This window comes from Pipistrellus kuhlii, unplaced genomic scaffold, assembly GCF_014108245.1.
Source record: "Pipistrellus kuhlii isolate mPipKuh1 unplaced genomic scaffold, mPipKuh1.p scaffold_m20_p_7, whole genome shotgun sequence".
Lineage (NCBI taxonomy): Eukaryota > Metazoa > Chordata > Mammalia > Chiroptera > Vespertilionidae > Pipistrellus > Pipistrellus kuhlii.
The window spans coordinates 35,155,765-35,175,765 of NW_023425573.1; positions in this window are offsets into that span (position 1 = coordinate 35,155,765).

Sequence of the window (20,001 nt, forward strand, 5' to 3'; positions counted from 1 at the left end):
GACTATTTCAAATGGAGTAGGAGTGAAGAAAAGGAACAAGAGGAGGAGTAAATTGTGGAGAAAGGCTCCTCAAGTTCGAGTTCAGCAACTTGAGCCATCAGGTTTTCATATCCTCTCCAGATGTTACTAAAACAGCATCAAAACACCAATTAGCATCTTTGCTTGTAATCATGTAAAATTAGTAGATTTCATGACAAAATGCTTTGGGGAATGAGATGGGTCTGTCCATTTTTGCTTGACTTCCAGAGAGGTCAATCTAACACCACTGGCATACTTTAAATGTAAATGTAGTTAACTGACTTGAGTCTTCAGTCTTCTCCAAATTGAGGTATGGACATGCTTTTTGCCAACTCTCAGGAGGCATATTTATAAATTTTTCAGATATCAATAGAATAACAAATATTCTTTTTTTCCTGAGTGATAAAAAGCTTGATATAAACCAAAATATGTACCAGTGGAAAAACTACTGATTTATGTTTCAAATATGTGCAGAGTAATGAAAAACATCTAGGCAGTAAAAGCATTTGTTTAAGCCTGTTTTATATACCTAATTCTTTACTTTGTCCTATGAGATGCAAAAGTATTTAAGCCAATTTCTTACTTATGTGGTATATTCAGGCTAATTAGGAATTAAGATATACATGTGGGGGAAAACTACCCTGTTTCCCCGAAAATAAGACAGTGTCTTATATTAATTTTTGCTCCCAAAGATGCGCTAGGTCTTATTTTCAGGGGATGTCTTATTTTTCCATGAAGAAGAATACGGTACACATTTATTGTTAAATGAAAATAAAGGAAATTTATTACCTGTTACGGTACGGTGTATGGTAGTTGTCAACACAAACCAGACAAACTATGAATCCTACAGTATCAAGAATTTACTCATTTATTCAATGACAATCATGTCATCATCTTCTGGAACATCATCATAACAATCCAATTCCTGAATTTCCTGGTGAATTTCTTGTGACTCCACTTTTTTCAGAATCAGTGGACCAAATCTCTCATGTTTAGCCTGAGGGGGGCCTTATTTTCAGGGGATGCCCTATACTTCACTCAGAAGGAAACCTGTAAGTAGGTCTTATTTTCGGAGGATATCTTATTTTCAGGTAAACATGGTATTATACTACTAGAAACCCAGTGCACAAATTTGTGCACCAGAGGGGTCCCTTGGCCTGGCCTGCAGGATCGGGATGAAATTGGCTCTTTGACATCCCTCAAGGGGTCCTGGATTGCAAGAGGGTGCAGTCCAGACTGAAGGACCCCACTGGTGCACAGTTGGGGCTAGGGAGTGACACAGAAGGTTGGCCAGCCGGGCAGGGACTGCATGAGCACTCCAAGGCATGTCCAGCCCGGCTCTCTCAGTCGTAATTGGTTGGACCCCAGCAGCAAGCTAACCTACTAGTCAGAGCACATCATGACAAGCAGTTGAGCAACCTTAGCATATCATTAGCATATTACATTTTGATTGGTTGAATGGCCAATCAGACCACTGACAGTATATTAAGCTTTTATTATGTAGGATTAGGTAGGATAAGTGTGATGTAATTGACCTTGGTGAAGACTTTCCTACCCCTTCTTCTTACTAGGGCAAAGCCCAAGCAGAGTAACCTGAAATTTATTTCATGCTACTTAAGAGGAACAAATGTTTCACTTGAAGCATTCTCCTTTGAGATGCTTCTGATTCCCACAAAAGCAAAATCACAGTGAATATATTATTCAGGAGGGCATCAATGAACCTGTTTTTCTGAGTCTTGGGAACATGTGGACATTAATAATCTAGATCCAATGCAGAACTGACCACATGCACAGACCAAGTGATGAACCAATAACATCTCAAATTTTAAATGAAGTAACCTTTATTTGCATTTATTATAGTACTCTCTTCTAATATGAAGCAAAGGTAACCACTGTCCTGAGTTTTATGATATGCATTTTCTTGTTTTTCTAGTTTTAATGATTGAGCCTGCATTCTTTATTTCTTTGTTTGCATTTATATAAATGGAATCTTTTATTTTTATTTTTTTTATTTTTTACAGAGAGGAAGGGAGAGAGAGAGAGCTAGAAGCATAGATGAGAGAAACATCGACCAGCTGCCTCTTGCACACCCCCTACTGGGATGTGCCCGCATCCAATGTACATGCCCTTGTACCAGAATCGAACCTGGGACCTTTCAGTCCACAGACCGACGCTCTGCCACTGAACCAAACCGGTTTTGGCATAAATGGAATCTTAAAGTATGTTTTTTTGTATCTGGTTTCTTTCACTTAACATTGTGTTTATGAAATTCATACATATTGTTGTGTGTAGTTGTAGTACATTCATTTTTTTGCTGTATAGTATTCTATTTAATGTACATATCAAGGTTCATCTATTCTATGATTAGTGGATATTCAAGTCGTTTCCATTTTGTGGATGAAGTTAATATGAACATTTTTGCATATGTCTCTAGGTAGAATTTTTGTTGAGTACCCACTGAAGAGTGGAATTGATAGGCCATTGAGTATGCATAGGACCTATGTATATCATCATTTGTGAATGTGTTATATCTCCTATTTTACCATCTAGAAGTCCTATTTTTCCTTTCACATTTATGCCTACAGTTTACCTGGAATTGGTTTTTGCTTATGGTGTAGATCAGGTTTCTTTTTTATTCCATATGAATATCCAATTGCCTCAGTACTACCTGTTAAAAAGATCTTACTCTGCATTGTCACCTTTGTCAAAAATCAGGTGTTCATATAGCAATAGTCTTTTTTTGGAGCCTCTGTTCTATTCCATTGACCTGTTTATCTGCCTTATGCCAGTAAGATGCTGCTTTAACTATTATATGCATATTCTTTTAGATTTCCTACATGCAGTTATATAACACTGAATAATAACAGTTGATTTCTGTCTTAACAATTCTTGTACTTTTTTTTTCTTCCTTTACAGATCTGTACAGTACTTTTTTTTTTCCTTGCCTTACCCAGCTGACTAGGACCTCCAGTATAGTGTTGAGTAGACGTTGTGATGATAGCCCCCTCATCTTGTTCCTGATTTCAAAGGGAAATTTCACAACATTTTACCATTGTTTGAAATAAACCTTATAGTAGATTACTTTTTTAAAAAAATAAACCTTATAGCAGATTAAGCAACTCCCCCTTCAAATCTAGATTTTTAGTTTTAGAAAATATTTTTTTCCTGCATCTTTTGAGATGATTATATGTTTTTCTCCTTTGTTTTGTTAGTATGGTAAATTGCATATGTTGATTTTTCCACTGTTCAACTAACTTTGCAATGCTGTCATACACCCTACCTAATCAGGATATATTGGTCTTTTTATGTATTACTGAATGCCGTGTATTAAATTTTTGTTTAAGGGTTTGTATCTATGTTTGTAAGTAAGGTTGATTTATTATTTTTCTTCTGTAATAGGAACTTGTCAGGTTTTACTGGCCTCATGAAGGACTCCATTGTTTTCTTGTCCTAGGAAGATTTTATGTAAGACTGATCATTATTTCTTCTTTACACATTTGTTAGAATTCACCAAAGAAACAGTCTGAACCTTGAGTTTTTATGAAAAGGTTTTTATTTACACATTAAATAGCTTAATGCTATTCAGATTTTTAATTTCAGTTTATGACGATGTTTCTGAAACTAAAACTGTTTTAGATTAAGACAATGTTTTTCTAACAAATTGCTTACTTTACATTTTCATATTTATTAACAAAGTTTTCCATAGTATCTTACGTTATCATTTTATTATCTGTAGTATGTCCCACCTTTTCCAACATTGGTTATTTTGCTCTCTCTCTCTCTAATCAGTTTCCCAGGCATTAATCAATTTTATTACTTTTTTAAAGAACCAGGTTTTTAAAAAATTTCTTTTAGCTTTACTGAGGTATAATTTACAAACAGGGATTATATGTTCTTAAGGTACCATAACAATTTGATGTTTTAATATATACGTATATATTGTGTAATTATTGCCACAATCAAGCTAATTAACATACACATCACTTCATATAGTAACCATTTTCTTTCTTTCTGTGTGTGTGTGTGTGTGTGTGTGTGTGTGTGTGTGTGTTGAGAACACATAAGATTTACCCCCTTAACAAATTTCAAGTATGCAACACAGAATTTATTATGGTCATCATGCTGTATGGAGATCTCCAGAACTTTTTCAACTTGTATAACTGAGACTTTGTACCATTTGCCAGTATCTACCCACTTCCACCTCCCCCAAGGGAGCCATTCTACTCTCTGTTTCTGTAAATTTTACTAACTTAGATTCCACATATGTGAGATCATGCAATGCAGTACTGTCTTTTTGTGTCTGGCTTATTTCACTTAGCATAATGTCCTCCATTATGGTTTATCGATATAGTCACAAATAACAGAATATCCTTCTCTTTTAAGCCTGCATACTATTGCTGTGTGTGTGTGTGTGTGTGTGTGTGTGTGTGTGTATAACACATTTTCTTTATTCATTTATCCATGGATAGATATTTAGGTTGTTTTAATATCTTGGCTATTGTGAACATGGAAGTGTACATATATCTTCAAAATTCAGATTTTATTTTCTTGAGATATGAACTCAGAAGTGGGATTGCTAGGTCATAAGGCAGTTCTTTTTTAATTTTTGAGAAACTTCCTATTGTTTTCCACTGTGGCCTCACCGATTTACATTCCTACCAACCATGTACAATGATTCCCTTTTCTCCACATTCTCATCAGTTCTTACAAAAACCAGTTTTTTATTTTGTTGATCCTATTACATGTATGCTTTCTTTCTTTTTCTTTTTTCTTTTTTATTGATTTCTGCTAATATTCCTTGTCATTTCCCACCTGCTACCTTTTTTTCTGATTTCTTGAAATTAATGTTTAGCTCATTGACTTCTCAGCCTTTGGTGTGTTTGTTTTCTGATACATGTGTTTAGGATTAGAAATTTCTCACTAAGCAATTAATTTATTCAACTGTTAATAATAGCATTTTCATTATTATTTAGTTCCAAATAGTTTCCATTTGTATTTGTAAAGGATAAGTATTCTCTCTTATTTTGGGATTCAGTGTTTCCAAAATACAAATTTAACCTAACAGTTGTTTTGTTCAAGTTTCTTTATGTCCTAATTGGTATTTTGTCTACTTATTTTATTGAAGTATGTTAAAATCTCCCACAATTATTATGTATTTACTTACTTTTCCTATACTGCTCATTTTTCTATCTGTATCTTGAAGCTATGTATTAGATGTTGCTTGCTTAATATATTTTCCTGATGAATTGAAACTTTTATAGTTACCAAATATCCCTCTATGTCCATAATAATGATTTTTGTCTTAAAGTTTAGCAACACCAGCTCTGGTCCTATCCTATAACATTTACTCTTTTTATATCCATATATTTTAGATGTGTTTCTTGAATACAGAATTTAGGTGTATTCTTTTAAGCAGTCTAAGCATAATATCCTAAATCCATTTAGCCCATTTAAATTTCATTGACTTACTCAGATGTCTGGCCAAGAGCACTAGCTTCATTTCCAGACAGACTTAGATTTGAATATTGCCTAGACCAAGATATGTTATCTTTAACTTGTCACGTTAATATCTCTAGGTGTGGCTCCTTGTCTATAAAATTGAGATAGTAAGGACTACTTCCAGGTGTATTAAAGGTTAATGAGCAAGGATATAGTAAATCATAAGTGTTATTATGGAAGTAAGAGTAAGTCAGATGTGTGGAAAACAGCCTTCCTGGAAAAGATAATCCATGCTAGTAGGAAAAGAATGGGTTAGATTCCTGGTTGGGGTACATGCCTGAGTTGTGGGTAATGGGAAACCAAATCATGGGAACATTGAGAACTTAGCAGAAGTAAAAACTTGATTTGGTGAGAGCTATTATAAGTTCTTGGGCTGGGGATTAGCATGGCAAACCTGAAAATACTACTATTTTTTTAATGCATTCTCAAGTGGAAGTCAGCCTATCAAGTATACCTGAAAACCTGTTAGCAGTTGTAAAAAGGATGAAAACCTAAAGAACTCTTACAAAGGAAGATAGGAAAGCATTGAATTATGATTAGCTGTCTACTTCTGTAAAGTTACCTCAAGAAGTAAAGATGTTTCCCTAACCGGTTTGGCTCAGTGGATAGAGTGTCAGCCTTCAGACTGAAAGGTCCCAGATTCAATTCCGGTCAAGGGCATATACCTTGGTTGCGGGCACATCCCCAGTAGAAGATGCACAGGAGGCAGCTGATCAATGTTTCTCTCTCATTGATATTTCTAACTCTGTATCTCTCTCCCTTTTTCTTTGTAAAAAATCAATAAAAACATTTTGAAAAAAGAAGATGTTGAATGTGAAAGTGGCTAGAAGTGGTTCCATGTTTTTGCAATATTATTCTATTTCAGGATGTCACAATCACATTAATGTATTGATAAATAGGGTAGGAGCAGTTATTCCTTAAATTTGATTAGCCAAATTTAATTAACTCTACATTGGAGTAGAGTTAAAAGTATTCTCTTACAGTGCTGCTACTAACTCATTATCTACTAGGGGTGTCAAACTCAATCAGAGAAGGGGCCAAAATCTAAAATCCAGCCTAAATCGCGGGCCGAATGGTTTACTGAACAGTCATAAACTGTCATTGTGATGGAAACGCAGCGGAGTGCAGTGATGACAGCGCGGTGCGGGCCACATTGCAAGGCCTGGCGGGACGGATTTGGCCCGCGGGCCTTGTGTTTGACACATGTGATCTACACTAATAAAAGAGCAAGATGCAAATTGACTGTACCTCCGTGACACCCACCAGCCAATCAGGAGTGAGTATGCAAATTAATTTACCTACGCAGGCACAGAGCAAAGACTGAAGGCTCAGTCTGAATGAAGACTGAAGACTGAAGGTTCCACTGTGGCTGGAGCCAAGCCCGAAGGCTGAAGGCTTGGCTCAGCTGTGGCCTGGGTCCTGGGGTGCTAGAGGAAAACTGATGCCGGCAGCCAGGGGAAGGAAGGCCGGCCGATTGCACGCACAAATCTTCGTGCAACAGGCCTCTAGAGCAATATAAAATTCTTTGTTTCTTGATTACTTCAGATTTTAGGTAGGAATAATTTTTTATAGCTTACTACTATTATAAAATGATCAATGTGCAAGTATTTTGTAAATCAAAGTCAAAAGTCACTTTAAATAATTCTTTTATTTGAGACATATAAAATTAAGATTTAATAATTACCAATTAATACTCTAAAGTAGTAGCATTTCTAAGTTTTAAATTGTTAAGTAAACCAACTTTTTGGTCTCTAGGATTCCTTTATAATCTTAAAAGCTGAGACCTTTAAAGAGCTTTTATGATAATGTTTACTTACCTACCTGTATACCTATAAAAAAGAAAAGAATGGAATTTCTTTACAGTTTTGTAAATTTCTTTAATGTATATACAGCTGGACTCATATATATGCTTTTGAGTTCAATCTGTGAGATATCACATGTCGTATAACTACTGTAAAACTCCACTTATACTCATGAGAGAATGAGTGAAAAAATACAAAGAGCTTCTTAGTCTTATTAAGATATTATTGACCTTGTTAACCCCTGAAAGGTTTTCAAGGACCACAAGGGTTTCCAGACATTTGAGAATTGATGCTCTACTATATTTCTATATATGTCTGCTAAAACAGTTGCTAAGGAACCATTAAATAACTGGGTGCTAAAAGTAGTTACTGCTATTAGATACCACAAAGAAGTAGTGTGTAATGCCACTAAAAGAAGTTCTCAAAATTATTTAAGGCATAATATTATATTTTAATGCATTCTTTCTGAAATATATATTTTTTAATTTCATATAACCACATTTTGAAAATAATTTCTAAATGTTAAAATCAAATTTGCAGCTTGGTCATTGTGACTCAGTGGTTGAGCATTGACCCATGAACCAGGAGGTAATGGTTAGATTCCTAGTTGGGGCACATGCTTGGGTTGCAGGCTTGATCCCTAGCAGCTAATCAATGAGTTTCTCCCATCACTGATGTTTCTAACTTTCTCTCCCTCACCTTCCTCTCTGAATTCAATAAAAAATATTTTTTAAATCAAATTTCCAAATCCAGTTCGTATATTAACAAATAGAATTCTTATAAATAGAGTAATAAATTTAGTGTCACTTTTGTGATATAACATAATTAAGTTCCCTATACTTTGTTAAATCAGACTCATCCCTATGCCCCCTATATAGGAGCACCCAAATACATAAAACTTCTGGAAGATATCAAGGGAGAGATTGACAGTAGGGGACTTTATCCATTGACACCACTGGATAAATCATCTACACAAAAAATTAGCAAAGAAACAGCAATCTCAAATTATTCACTCGATCAAATGGACTTAATTGACGTCTTCAGAACATTTCACATCAAAGCTACAGAATAGCTGCAGCAATCTTGAGAAAGAAGAACAAAGTTGGAGAGATCACAATACCAGATATCAAGCTATATTACCAAGCCACTGTTATCAAAACTGCCTGGTACTGGCACAAGAGCAGACATCTAGACCAATGGAACAGAACAGGGAACCCAGAGATTGACCCAAGCTATTATGTTCAATTAATATTTGACAAAGGAGGCAAGAGCATACAATGGAGTCAAGACAGTCTCTTCAGTAAATGGTGTTGGGAAAATTGGACAGATACATGCAAAAGAAAATGAAAGTAGACCACCACCTTACACCATACACAAAATTAAACTGAAAATGGACAAAGAACTTACACATAAGATGGAAAACTAGCCGAGACCGGTTTGGCTCAATGGATAGGCTTGGGAACTGAAGGGACCTGGGTTTGATTCTGGTCAAGGGCATGTACCTTGGTTGCGGGCACATCCCCAGTAGGGGGTGTGCAAGAGGCAGCTGATTGATGACTCTCTCTCATCGATGTTTCTAGCTTTCTCTCTCTCTCCCTTCCTCTCTACAAAATCAATAAAATATATTTGAAAAAAAAAAATGGAAAACCATAAAAGTTCTAGAGGAATCCATAGGCAGCAAAATAGCAGACATATGTTATAGCAATATCTTTACCAACACAGCTCCTGGGACAATGGAAAATAAGGAGAAAAATAAACAAATGGGACAACATTTGCACAGTAATAAAACACACACACACACACAAAAAAAAAACAAAAAAAAAACAAGAAAGCCCACTGCACGGGAAACATTTGTCAATGTTATCTCTGATAAGGGTTTAATCTCAAAAATTTATTGGGAACTTCTACAACTTAACAAAAGGAAGATAAACAGTCCAATCAAAAAATTCTGATTTGCTTACATGTATAGGGTTGGAGGGGGCAGAGTTGAAATAAATTCACATTACTAAAAATTATAGTCAGTTCTAACACTTTATTTTTATGATAAGCATATGATTCATAAGCAGATTTAAACCATTCATTTAAACACAGTTCAGGCTTGAAGAAGTTGCCTGTGTAGAGTAGGGTCATAGGATGAGCCCCAGGAGAGCAGGCAGGAGGCTGGTAGAGGGATGGACATCAAGGGATCTCTACAGGGAAACCGTGCACCAGCTGGAAAAACATGACACCAGATGTAATAATAATGAAGGACTGGGCCCCACACCAGCCAGGAGCTTCGCAAAGGGGAAGTGAAGATGCTTGAATGAGCACTTTCTATGCTAGTTCTTGGTGGTATTTTTAAAGCACTAGGAGTTAGCAAAATTAGCCTTCAGTGGCTACCCACTGACCTGCCCTTTTGCACCTTAGTACATTTGTAGGCATGGGAAGCATCATCCCAAGTTCTAACCATAATTTTCTAAAGACTGCTCCATCATTGCGGGAATTTGTTATAGCCAACCTACAGATCTTCCAGCTATCCAACAGATCTTAAAATGTCAGGGAAAACATTGCATAAACTGAGAATTTAGGATGTGAAGACATAAAATTACCATTAAAATGTGTGAAAAAACAGCTTTATAAAAAATCATTGAATACAGGTTAATGACCCATTATGCAACTTGCCTAAAATAAATAAATATTTCAGTTAAATCACATTTTCCATAGAACCAATTGGTGAGAACAATAGGTAAGCACCTGCTTCCCAGCTTTTAAATGAGATTGTTAATACCTTGTCTATGGGAGAATATGATGTTTTATATTTGCATCCAAATAATCCAATATAGGTGGCAATAGGGAAGCAGCAAGAAGACGAGAATAAATCAAACTAAATTGCCATGTTAAAGCTGGGTGATAGCTACATAGAGGTTCGTATACTCTCTAATTTTATGTTACAAATTTTCCATAATAAAAAGTTTAAAACTATATTTAAAATTTTAACTTTGCCTTTTTATTACTATTTCAAAACAATCAATGCATACTCTAAAAAGTCTATAAAGGTTAGAAAAGTATAAAGGAGGGGGGAAAATCTTACCAGTATGCATGACCTTTCCCTACACTCAAACATTACATATGCTAATAATGTCACTCTATAAATGCAAATTTATCAGTGTTCCTAGCAGTCTCAACTAGTCCTTAACTTTAATGCCACAATTTCTCCAGTATCAACTGACACTGATATTTCCCCACATTTATGAAAGTGAGGAATGATAAAAATAACTATCAAACACATTGTGCTACTTAACCATCCAGCAGTTGTAATAATTGCAAGATAGGTTAACCAATGTGAGTAAATAGTTACCTTAGATTAATATGTTTATCCTCCATAATATGGATTAACTCTGTCAGGGAACCCAGACATCACCAGTTCAGTTGTTGTCTGCAGTAGCTTTGCAAAGCACTTCAAAACAAAACAAAACAAAACAAAAAACCGCTGGTGAGAAATTAACTGCCACTTGTAGAAACAGTGAAAGAGGTCACTTCTTCAACCTAACATAAAGACAGCATTTCACATTTTAATATGGTTAAGGTGTATTGGTTATCTATTGCTGGCTAACAAATCACCCTAAAATTTAGTAACTTAAGAACAACAAACATTTATTATCTCATACAATTTCTGAGGATCAAAACCCAGGAATGGCTTAGGTAGGTGGTTCTGGCTCAGGATCTCTTATGAAGGTGTAGTCCTTTCAAGGCTTAACTGAAGCTAAAGAACTCTTTTCCAAGTTCATTCACAAGATTATTAGCCTATCTTCATTTCCTACCACAAAGGTCTCACCATGGACTGCCTTAGTGTCCTCATGGCATGGCAGTTGGTTTCCCACAGAAAAATGTGAACAGAGTAAAAGAGGGAAAGACAAAGAGAGTGAGCATATGGGGAATGCCCAACATAGAAGTCATAGTCATTTAAAATCTAATCTTGGGAGCAACACACTATCATTTCTGCCTTATTCTGTTGGTCATGCAGACCAAACCTAGAACATCATGGGATGGGAACAGAAGGGTGTGAATACCAGGAGGCAGAGATCACTGGGTACCATTGTGGAGGCTGACTACTACATGTAGAATAGAAAAGAGAAATCTCTTAAATATTAGGGGTAGGATACATGAAAATGGATTTTCAGGAATTATCTTTAAGTAAAGTTGGATCCCAACCTATCTGGGATGGTTTTGTTATTAAAGAAGTAGCCAAATGATAACTTCCAATCATTTACAACTTTTAAAATACCTTAACACTCTAAATCTTTGTGTATAAAAGTGGAGTACCCCATTAAGCACTTATGCCAAGGGATTACTGAGTTTATTCAGAGCTCAAAGAGCAATAGCAATTGCTGCTAAATTCTGTTTCATCCTTACCGTTCCCAAGTGAGGTCATGTGTGCCTCTGCCAAAGCTCAGTTCCTGGTTTCTTGTCCCATTCCTGGTGGACTTCTATCTTACACAAATGCTACAGTCTGGCTTTTTGTTGGCTTATAATTTTAACCATTCCAACCAAAGAATTATGGTAAAAGAGAAAGAAAATACAGCATATGGTTTTTGCCTTCAACAAACTTAAAATCTTTATAAACTGACAGTCCCTAGCTATCCCTGGGCCTCAGTTTATACATACCAAATTAAAAGTTATGCTACAGTCTCTTTCTCTGTACTCATCACTAATTCAATACATGTGTATTGATTTTTAGCACTGATAGTTTCCAAAAATATTGTAGGGTTTACTACCAAACTTTCAGAATATAAATCATCATTGCAGAAAACTCACCAATAACATAATGTGTGGTTAAACTGTTGAAATAATAGATAAATTCCACAGTCCACAGAGAATCATATTTTTTCAACTATGATTTTCACTAAAGTATAATAAGATATATTCTCATTAAAAATAAACGAACACACTCAAAAGTAGCTCAGTAAACTACAAAATAAAGTATTATTTAGGTATCATAGAAGGGAAGGAGAAAGATGAGTGACATTTTTTCACTTTCATAATAGCTATCATGAAAGAAATAGACTTTATAATAATTTTACTCATTGGTAAAGAGATAATCATCTTTAAAATTGATTGAATAATAAATTAACTCTCCTTAATGGAAAGAGTTTGATGCATATGACCATTCATTCTAAGTCTAATAGTCACTATTTTTTAATAGTCACTATTAATCATTATCTCCTCCCAACCCAATAGTACTTTCAATATCCTGCAATCCTGAAGTACAGATTTCTTTTTGAGTCCTCTCTTGATGTTATCAGAACATGTGGATTTAAATTGTTGTCAGGTATTTTCTTCTTGTCAAGATAATTCATTGGTATCACTTCAAAGGAGACTTTTTTTATACCGCTCTAAAGAATAAAATACTTGTAATTCCTCAGCCCCAAAATTAAAATATATTTGTTAGTCTTTAACAGTGAGCTCATTCTGGATCATTCTCTATGAGTTATTATATTTGTACAGATAAATTATGTGGGTTTCTTTTTAGCTTCACTTTAGCAGACATTTTCCCAGGAAAAGATTGTTGTTGATCATAGCAGCAGGTCTAATTCCTTTCTCATGTGTTTATTTTCTAAGAACTCCCACAGACTGGCTTGACCTTAACCATAGATAGAAGTTTATTCTGTATGATTTGTGTGTGTATGTGTGAAGTAGGGGGCAACCAAGGTTGTATAGAAAATAAATCTTGTTTTATACAAATATGTAAGAGAAGCCTCAAATATTAAAAAAAAAAAAAAGAATAATGATTAATATATGATTTTTTCCTAATAGCAAGTTTTGATAGTCCAGGAATAGAGATACCACAAGAATACCAGGCACCTAAAAGGGGGTTAGGAGAGATGGAGAGGTCAGGCAGAACATACCTACATCCAAGATCAGGCATTTGTCCTTCTATGCAAGATGTACCTAAGGGCAGACCTGCGCCGCCCCCCCCCCACCCCCATGACTCCCATAGGAATTAAAGTGAATATAGGCATATGTTTAAAAAGAAGCTAACTTCACAATTACTCTTGTATTTTAGGAATTTGTTCCTGATACCTAGACAAGACTTGAGTATGAATTACCTGAGAGTAACATTAAGGATGGCTGTTATTTTATAGCGACAAGATGAGAGACAGATAAATAAGAAATGAGATGTAATCTAAAATGGATCTAAATTTAACAGAAACGCATTCTCCAGTTATACATTTTAAAGGGGGAGAGAAGAAAATATCACACAGGGAAGGAAAAGTGATTACAATTAACCATGTAAAGATAATTTTCTGGTTTTTGGTTTGTTTGTTTTTATTGGTTTCTGGGCAGTGGTTGTTTTATTCCTAAATTTTATAAAATAATTTAATTAGTTACAACACTTGGTTTTGATTTGAAGTAGAATAGAAAGTCAAACTCTTTGGGTCAGGAATAGAAATGACTGGTGTATATTTTTAATTGCTGAATATATATATATATATATATATTTTTAAAAAAATATATATTTTATTGATTTTTTACAGAGAGGAGGAGAGAGGGATAGAGAGCTAGAAACGTCGATGAGAGAGAAACATTGACCAGCTGCCTCTTGCACACCCCCAACTGCCTCTTGCACACCCCCTACTGGGGATGTACCCGCAACCAATGTACATGCCCTTGACAAGAATCGAACCTGGTACCTTTCAGTCCGCAGATGGACGCTCTACCACTGAGCTAAACCGGTTTCGGCAAATTGCTGAATATATTTGACATGGTATATATCTCAGTAGTGGAGAGGAAGAAAAACCTCCTGCTCTTTTTTTTTTTTTTTTTTATTCTTACCCAGGGATATTTTTTTCATTGATTTTTAGAGACAGTAGGAGAGGGAAAGACAGAAATGTCGATGTGAGAGAAACACATTGATTGGTTGCCTCCTGCATGCACCCTGACCAGGGCTCAGGGCGGGGAGGAGCCTGCAACGGAGGATATGCCCTTGACTGGAATCGAACCCAGGACCCATAGGTCCACAGGCCATTGCTCTACCCACTGAGCCAATCGGCTAGGGCATTCCTGCTCTTAATAGAGATATCTTAAAGCTGTGAGTCAGGAGCCCTGGGTTGAGGTTTTGGTTCTACCAACTAAAAATGTATGATTTTAAATAAAACTTTAGCTCTCTCTCTTTATTCCTTAACTTTTTTTTTTTTAATCTTATTTACTATTTGGGTTAAGATCTTAATTTCTTTTCAACTTTTGGGATATTGTTAGGATCAAATGAAATAATTTCTATAAAAGTACTGTTCAAGTACATGTTGTCATTTGTCATTCTATTTTGTACCTTGGAAGATAAATAAAATTTCCTAAAAATAGAAAAAGGCTAAATGTAATGCCTAATTTTGGAAAGAATGGAAAGGACAACCCCAATTTAGTTTAATTTTGACATATTTAAAAATACCAAAACAAATGAATAACATGTATTAGTCTTTTAAAGTACCCATTCCTGGCTCAGATAGCAATTAATATGGCTTCTTGAAGAGAAATGACACAAAGTTCCTTTTACGACATAACGGACTGTTCACATAAGGGGAAAATAACATATAAGTCTGCTTCAGCCATAATTCAAATGCTCATAGATATTTAATATGATTGGAGAAAAATTAATAAAGCTTTACATTCTGCTTTACTTCCCTTCTCAGTCTTATGGCTAATAATTGCTTTTTGGTTTAGGCAAATCTTTTGACTTTAGCCTTAAGCTAGAATGGTAGGGTATCTAGAGTGATAAATGGGAAATTAATTTTTTTTTAAGTTGAGGATTCAATACAGTAGTACACAAACACACACACACACACACACACACACACACACCAAAATAACAAGTGTAATAAGAACTGTTTACATTAGGGGTGTCGAACTCAATCAGAGAAGGGGCCAAAATCTAAAATCCAGCCTAAATTGCGGGCCGAATGGTTTACTGAACAGTCATAAACTGTCATTGTGATGGAAACGCAGCGGAGTGCAGTGATGACAGCGCGGTGCGGGCCACATTGTAAGGCCTGGCAGGACGGATTTGGCCCGCTGGCCTTGTGTTTGACACATATGGTTTACATTAAGAGTCAAGAACTGTTTACATTAAGAGTCAGGAGTCTTTGCATTCCATCTTAGAACTAGCTAAGAGACCAAACTCTAGTTTGATAGTTGTCCTGGTGCTCTATCAAGAGTTGACCGAAACCCAAATAGCAATTTTACTTTCCAGAGACCTGTGGAGTATTCTGCACTTCTCTTTTGGGGAAGAAAAAAGAAGAATGTGGTTTGTAGGAATATTCCACTTGGGAAATTTAGCTAGTTCAAGTAAATTCTGTAGGATTTCAGAGAAACAGGGCATGTTTCTCTTGTTCCACTGTCATGAATTTGGGAAACACCACTGTAATTCTGCCCCCTTGTAAAGTCTCATTAGCTGTTAGCTTATTTAAAGGTTCCCAAAATTCTTTGTAACATTGTGTAATACAGTCTGTTTTCCCACAGAATGGTTTTCCTCCAGCACTTATTTATAGCCCTTTGGGATGTGGAGGCTTAAATTATAAGGTCCTACAGAGCAAGTGTTCAGGATACAAGTAACTAATGCCAGCACCAAAAGGACAGTGGTCATTGGTGAATCATTCTGTGAATGGTGGCCCAAAGTGGTCAGTCCAAAATTTAAATTATTAATGCCTTGGATGAAGGTCAAGGGAACCTGTTCTTGACATTTGAACATGACACATAAACTAAATCTACATAATAAAAACTTTTTCTCTTAGCCATAAGGTAAATTCAGCCAATTAGGCAGAATTGAACCTTTTAAACAGACCTAGAAAGCTTATTGCACACACAAACACTCACAAGTACACATGTACTTCAGTATTTCTAAACATGGAAGCCATAATCTAGATGGGTGACTGAAGTTTGTGAGTTTGCTAACTCCTTGGGTGAAAGAATAAGAATCCAAGATAATACTGAATATTCAACACATGGTAGAGTAGAAAAAGCAAGGAGTTAGTTGTTGTTTTTTAATTTCTAAAATCTTTTTTGTTGAAAGTATTACGTATGTCCCCATTTTCTCCCAATTAACCCCTTCTAGTCCACCCCAGGCCCCCTTCCCCAATGCCTTTACCACCCTATTGTCTGTGTTCATGGGTTATGCACATATGCATACAAGTTCTTTGGTTGATCTCTGCCCGCCCACCCACCCACCCTCCCTGCCTTTCCTCTGAGATTTAACAGTCTGTTGCATTAGTACTTCTTAGGATGAGGGAGGGGTACAGATTTAGGAGAATGTTGTTAAAAGGAAAGGAAGAAATTTAATAATATCTCAGCACATGGAAAGAATCATAATGCTTCCAGATATATTCCTATTTTCTTATTTGAAAGGATGATGCTTGCTGTGATAAGAATATTGTATGTGGTGGAGAAAGAAAAGATTAGCAGCTCAATCTTTGTCTTTAATATTTAACTTGAATTGGCAACAGCATTATAGACATTCAGAAGTGGAAAAAGTGTCATGTTTATATAAAATGGACAGATGATCTCCTATGCTAAATTTTATGAATGATCTTCATAACCTCTTTCACCTTATTTACCCAGAGAGAAAAAAAAGAATTATCTTTGTGCATTTATCCATTTTTCTAGAAAGTAACCTTCTAAAACTGCAATTTTGGCCTATTCTGAATGGGTCTAAGCATCCTAGGGGTGTTCAACTAATGATGATAAAGAAGCTTAGATGGAGAACACAAAGTCAGACTAAAAGTTAACAAGGTCTTATTCTAAATTCTTAATGCCTGGGCTTCTAGCAAAGCCACATCTCGGTTGCATTACTTCTAAGTTGTGTCTGGTTTGTTTTTTTTAATGTATTAATTTTGTTTCCTAAAGTAATTTGCTCAAGTAGTTCTATTAAGTATTGCAATGCCAATAAGTCTGAGTTATCCTGGCAATACTAAATATTTTGAAGACATTAACATTCAAAGACATGTTTTGTTTTATTATCTCTCCCTTAGCTAGGGAAAAAGAAGACTTGCTACAAACAGCAGGATTAATGGGTCACAAAATAATTTATAACTCATGCTAAATCATGAACTTCTCATTACTGTTTTCATGGTTTGTCATGCATAATATTTTTAGCAAGTCTGGCCTGAGATTTATGCAAGTTACTATTAGTCATTAGTATCCATAGGCCTTATCAAGTCAATGATCTCTGCTCACTTGTTGAATATATTTTAAATGTACAAAGTTTCTGCATAGTCTATAATTGAAATAGTATAGACTACATTAGTCTACATTCTTTTCAATATATTCCAGAGTTATGACTTCTAAGAGCTTAGATTGGCTACACTTACAATAACTTATTTCTCCAAATGCACTGGTGCTGCCATTGTCCTCCCAATCTCAGATAGAAATCTGAATGTTCTCTTTGAGTTGTCTCTTGTCCTAACACTTCTATTCCAACTATCACCATGTTATACCAGAAAAGGAATCACCTTTTCCTCACTCTTTCCACTACCATAGCCTTTGTCAGGCCACATCTCCTCTCTCCTGGTCAACCTAAAAGTGATAGTTCAAGATTTCACACACCAAGTTGCTGGCACACAGAGAGAATGAAAAGAGATCAGAGAGCTATCGCACAGTTTTCTCACAAACAAGGGCAGAAAGATAATTGGCCGCCTGATGTACTGTCAAAGTAATACAGTAATACTACTAGGCATGAGAGCAGAGTTCTCTGGCAATAAAACTAAGATGGAAAAGGAGAAAGGGTCTGAGATACTTTTAAGGCATAGAGTCAGTAGGAAGTTAATAGAGTAATTCCTTAGGAGTGATTTAAGAGATTGTATAAAGAGCATAGGAAGGGTTTAAGGTTGTATAGACAGAGATGGCATCAGAATTGCAAAAACAGGTTCACTTTTTGTTCAAACTTGCCTGGATCCAGTCTTGCAGGAGATCATGGCAAGGTCAAGAGGATTGGGGAAGGCCCTGAGGTACCAATGCTCTCTCTCTCTCTCTCTCTCTCTCTCTCTTTTTTTTTTATCACCTCTCTTCTGTATTTATTACACTTCACCTACAGTACTCTCCTGCTCTCACTGACATTGTCCCACAAATTCCTAGAAGTCTATTTTGATGTAAATAAATCCAAAAATATCAAGTTTTTAAAAGAAAATTACTGTTTTGTACTAAATCCCTAGCCCTGTGAATGTTTGTATCTGGTTAAATCCTGGGCTTATATCTTAACACTAGAGCCCTACTGCACAAAATTTGCACAAGGGGATGTATGTCACTCAGCCCAGTCTGCACCTGGGACTGCTGGCTACCAACTGCTCACCTACCTGCCTGCCTTCCTTTTTTTTTTTTTCTTTTTTTTTTTTTTTTAATATATATTTTATTGATTTTTTACAGAGAGGAAGGGAGAGGGGAAAGAGTTAGAAACATCAATGAGAGAAAAACATTGATCACCTGCTTCCTGCACACCTCCTACTGGGCATGTGCCCAAAACCAAGGTACATGCCCTTGAACCTTTCAGTCCACAGGCCAACGCTCTATCCACAGAGCCAAACCAGTTAGGGCCTGCCAGCCTTCCTGATTGCTCCTAACCACTTCTGCCTGCCAGCCTAATCACCCCCTAACCACTTCCATGCCAGCCTGATTGATGCCTAACTGCTCCCCTACCAGCCTGGTTCCTCCCAACTGCCCTTCCTTAGGGCCTGATCTCCCACAACTGCCCTCCCTTGCAGGCCTGGTCCTTCCCAACTTCCCTCCCCTGCTGGCCATGTTGTGGTGGCCATCTTGTGTCCACATAGGAGCAGCCATCTTTGATTGGATGGGAGCAGCCATCTTGTGTGTTGGAGTGATGGTCAATCTGCATATTACTCTTTTATTAGATAGGATTCCAATATGCAGAGGCATCCATAAAGTACTTTAGGGCTTGTCCCTGGAAGTTAGGTCAGGCAAAACCACCTCAACCACATCTGCCAAAGGTATAAAGAATTGCTAGTTAGGCAAAACTTCCTTTACTTGCCTTTGCATTTATCCATGAACACAAACCTTTTTTATTGAACACCACTTGCTACAACTTAAAATTAGATAAGGTGACCTAATTTCAACTCCATGTAAGAGAGCACAGCTACCAGAACTCTTACATACCAGAGTCAAACCCATTATTATCTTCCTGTGCTATTATTATAAACAGGTCAGCTTCTTAGAGCCTTACTTCTTCATTTGAAGAACAGAAATACTAGCTGCTCCTCTTCTTCCCATGGCAGCATTAAAATCAGCCAGGTAGAAGATGAGAACATTCTTTTTTGTAAGATGTCTGTTATGATGCAAAAATAAGGTATTATAATAAATTTAGTAATTATAATTGTTAATAATAATAATTTTTATTATCAATAACAGTAGTAAATATGAGAAATTGTTTATTTCCACACAGTCTTGTGACATAATCCTCAAAGATTATATACAAGTATCTTAGTGAACATTAATAGGTCCATCCATCTGGTACATCACTAAGTTCAATAACAGGCAGAGACAGAGATAGGAGAAAAGGTGGTAAAAATAAAAGGAGAAGGGAGAGAAAGAAAGATGAGGAGGAAGAAGGGAGATAGCAGATGGAGAGAAAGAGCAGATGGAGAGAAAGAGACAAAGGGAAGTGAAAGAAGTAGGGAGGATGAGAAGAGAAAGTCCACTTCACTGTCTT